Raw genomic sequence first — 4,838 nt, 5'->3', positions numbered from 1 at the left:
GCATTAAATAGATCAAAAATGACAGTAAATACTTTAACATTGTTACAAAAATTCTATTTCAAATAAATGCTGTTCTTTTGATCAAAGAATCCTTTTTTTCAAAGGTTTCCAAAAAATATTAAGCAGCACAACTGTCAACATTAATAATAATAAAAAATGTCTCTTGAGCAGCAAATCAGCATATTAGAATGATTTCTAAAGGATCATGTGGAGTAATGATGTTGAAAATTCAGCTTTCCCATCATCAAATAAATTACATTTTAAAATATTTTAAATTGTATTAATAATTCACAAAATGACTGCTTTTATTGTAATTGTATCATATAAATTCAGCCTCGGAGAGCATAAGAGACTTCTTTCAAAAACATTTTTTAAAAATCTTATCGACCCCAAACTCTTGAACGGTAGTGTACATATACCTATTCATATCAAGTAATCATCTTTATCCCTATGGCAATACATTCCACCCGCCACTGCCAAAGTAAGCTAAGGTGTTATTGCCAACTATTGGGAAATTCAGAGACCCTTGGCCTGACTTCACAGGGATTGTTGTTGTCAGATTTTCACCAAAGTAACTGGATATCTTGCTTCACAAATGCACAAGACAAGAACAAATAACTTCAAAAAGCTCCTTAAAGACCTCTTCTGTTGTCAGACCAAGGGTGTGAAGCTGTTCCTGTACCTTTTACTCCTACAAGTTCACTACGTTCTGTTGTTAAAGATCTTTTCACATGACAAAACATAATAAACACAATGTTATCTGATCTTATTGTATCTGAACAAAGCAAAAAACAGGTCACCAAAGAGGTCACTGTCTTTAAACTGATGTAAAACAGCCCAACAATAACTTAATGTCTACATGATTTAGTAAGATTACTGATTATTAGAGGAGCAGTAATCAGTTTAGCAATGTTTACTTTAAATTAAAGTTTGATATTGTGTTGGTTTAGACTTGTTTATCATGCGCATTCTATCCTAATCAAGATTATTTTATGAAGTAACCAACTGTCTTCTTCAAGTAACATCATTACTTGATTTGTGTCCTGTGTGCTGCAGAGGTTTACACTTGATTACAGAACAAATACACACGTGTCTGATATTATCATCATTTAGTTCATTTAGACATTTGTATATGCCTCAAAGCACAATGAAGTCCTTAATTAGACATGCATCACCCACATTACTTTAACTAATGGTCAGATTTAATGCCCTGGGAGATGTTTAACACTATTCCTGTGGTTTTGCCTCAGTTCTCAGTAATCTCAATTCATCAGGTAAGATATTTCCACATGGCTCATGATGATCCACATTAGGTTCAGCAGATGAAGCCGAGGTGATGATGATTTGGGGAATTTTAAGTAGAATTTGTTTGAGAAAAGGCCTTTTGCTTCTGGCTTTATTTACACCTGAAATTAACATCCGTCTCAGGGTCTGTTTACATGACACAGTTTTAAACTAAAAACAAAACTTTTCATGCGTTTTGGCCGTTCATCTTCAAGACAACAGCTATTGGGGGCCTGAAAATGCAAAGTTTTTGAAAATTATATCGTCTCTGTGTAAACTACAAAAACGCGAATTTGTGAAAATGGTGATGTACACCTAATAGTAACCAAGGGGTCAAGGTTGGGCTGGTTATCCAGTTATCCCTTGCTATAAAATAAAAAGCATATACACTACTGTTCAAAAGTTTGCTGGTTGATACGATTATTTTTTAATGTTTTTATGAAATCTCTTACACTTATCCAAGGCTGCATTTATATCAAAACCACAGCAAAAAACGTAATATAGTGAAATATTATTATTATTTAATTTTTAAAAGAACTGTTTTCTATTTTAATATATTTTAAAATGGAATTTATTCCTGTGATTCAAAGCTGAATTTTCAGCATCATTACTCCAGTCTTCAGTGTCACATGATCCTTCAGATATGCTGATTTGGTGCTCAGAAACATTTCTTATTATTATTATTATCATCAATTATTATAATCAAACAGTTGTTTTGCTCAATATATTTTTGTGGAAACTGTGATGCATTTTTCATGGATGAATAGAAAGTTCAAAAGAACAGCATTTTTTGTAATATTATAAATGTCTTTACTGTCAGTTTTGATTGGTTTAATGCATCCTTGCTGAATAAAAGTATTAATTTCATACTGACCCCAAACTTTTGAACAATATCTATTTCATTATATTATAGTTTGGACTGATTCATATGAGACAAATGTTATACTTTTAATGTGATTTTGGTCGGAATAAATAGACGCAGGTAAAATGAACAGGTGTGTATTTGATTGCTTGCTTGCTTGTTTTACCATTCTTATGCCACCACAGAGAATTATGGGAAGTGTAGTTGTGTCATGCAAGCCTGTTAGCTTAAGCCAGCTTAATGGGTAATATTTCACTTATTTATCAATAAAATGCATGCAAATTGTGCCATCAGAATTCACGTGGTCAATACCTCTTAGGTTTTGTAATGAATCTTGAATTGGCACACCCCCAAATCAGGTGTAAGCTAGCATCATATGCTCACGGCTGCTTGAGAATGCTAACATTAAACACCATATGGCACTGTGCAAAACACGTGTGCTTGCCTGGGATAGAAGAGGGATCCTGTGAATGCTCCACTTTGATCCATTTGTGCCAACTCGGACCACCTTGATTGAAAAGAAGGGTCAAAACATGGTCACATGCTTGCTCCTCACAGAGTTTGGATCCAGCTCCCCTTTTCGGCTTCTTTATCCATGGTCTACGGAGGCTTTAGTCTTCACAACACATAATGATGGTTTTCTAGCAACAGGCCAAAACAGTGTTATAAAGCTGGGCATACTAGAGGTACGCTCTTGCATGTTGAGAGAGTCTCCAGTGGAGGGCTGGAGAACAGTTAGCGCATTTCTGTGTGGATGAAGGCCTGAGCTTAGCAACAGCTTTGTCCTCTGCAAAAAAAATCTACCAGTTAGAAACTTTTTCATGAATTAAACATGTGGAACACAAGGTGCTAGAAATGTCCAAACATTATTTACTAATGCTGTGTTATATAACCTGAGACAAAAAGGCACTCTAATGAAGTTGAAATCCTGCCAGGGGCTCTGGAAAACAATGACAGAAAGTAAAGATCTGTTTACCTATGTAATATCACATTGGCTGGATAAACAGGACACCACAGACACTAATATATTAGGTTACATACTGGTCAAAAGTTTGGAATAATTATTTTTTTTTATCAACATATGATTTCTGAAGGATCATGTGACTCAAAAGACTGGAGTAGTGGCTGCTGAAAAATCAGCTTTGTTATCACAGGAATAAATTATATTTTAAAATATATTAAAAGTTGTTGTAATATTTCACAATATTACTGTTTTTACTGTATATCACATAATTGCAGCCTTGGTTGGACCATATTTTTTGCCTTCAGAACTGCCTTAATTAATCGTGGTATAGATTCATCAAGGTGCTGGAAACAGTCCTCAGAGATTTTGGACCATATATTGATAGTATCACGCAGTTCCTGCAGATTTGTCGGCTGCACATCCATGATGCGAATCTCCCGTTTCACCACATCCCAAAGCTACTGGATTGAGATCTGGTGACTGTGGAGGTCATTAAGTATAGTGAACTCATTGTCATGTTCAAGAAACCAGTTTGAAATGATTTGAGCTTTGAGACATGGCACGTTATCCTGCTGGAAATAGATGGATACAATGTGGTCATAAAGAGATGGACATGGTCAGCAACAATACTCAGGTAGGCTGTGGCATTTAAACAATGCTCAATCTGTACTAAGGGGCCTCAAAGTGTGCCAAGAAAATATCCCTCACACCATTATACCACCACCAACCTGAACCATTGATACAAAGCAGGATCCATGCTTTCATTTTTTATACCAAATTCTGACCCGACCATCTGAATGTCGCAGCAGAAATCGAGACTCGTCAGACCAGGCAATCTTCTATTGTCCAATTTTGGAGAGACCAGTGCGAATTATAGCCTCAGTTTCCTGTGCTTAGCTGACAGGAGTGGCGCCAGTGTGGTCTTCTACTCCTGTATCCCATCTGCTTCAAGGTTGGATGTGTTGTGCGATCAAGAAATGCTCTTCTGCAGACCTCGGCTGTAACGAGTGATTATTTACTGTTGCCTTTCTATCAGCTCGAACCAGTCTGGCCATTCTCCTCTGACCTCTGGCATCAACACGGCATTTTCACCCACAGAACTGCCGCTCACTGGATATTTTCTCTTTTTCAGACCATTCTCTGCAAACCTTAGAGATTGTTGTGTGTGAAAATCCCAGTAGATCAGCAGTTTCTGAAATACTCAGACCAGCCCATATGGCACCAACAACCATGCCACGTTTAAAATCACTTAAATCACCTTTCTTCCTCATTCTGATGCTCTTCAGCAGATCATTCTGAACTTCAGCAGATCACCTTGACTGTGTCTACATGCCTAAACGCACTGAGTTGCTGCTATGTGATTGGTCTATTAGATATTTGCGTGAATGAGCTGTTGAAAAGGTGTAACTAATAGTGCTGTCAACGTTAACGTGTTAACACATGCGATTATTTTTTTCCAGTTTAACGCATTAAAAATATTAATGCAGCATCCGTTTTTTTTCTGTCATCCTTTGGCTAGCATTACAATATAATAATGATTCATCTATATTTAATTTAGGCTATAAATCATGCAGTGCAGACTGTTTGGTAACTTTATTCAGTTTCTGTATCTGTTAGACAGGTAGGAAGGGCACAGGTAAATATGACATTTATTATGGGTTTATGTGAGGATTCACTTAAATTAAAAGTTGTTATATTTTTGAAGCCTAATAAATGTAAAAAAAAATA

This window comes from Ctenopharyngodon idella, chromosome 20 (assembly GCF_019924925.1).
Source record: "Ctenopharyngodon idella isolate HZGC_01 chromosome 20, HZGC01, whole genome shotgun sequence".
Taxonomy (NCBI): Eukaryota; Metazoa; Chordata; class Actinopteri; order Cypriniformes; family Xenocyprididae; genus Ctenopharyngodon; species Ctenopharyngodon idella.
This window is presented reverse-complemented; position numbering follows the sequence as displayed.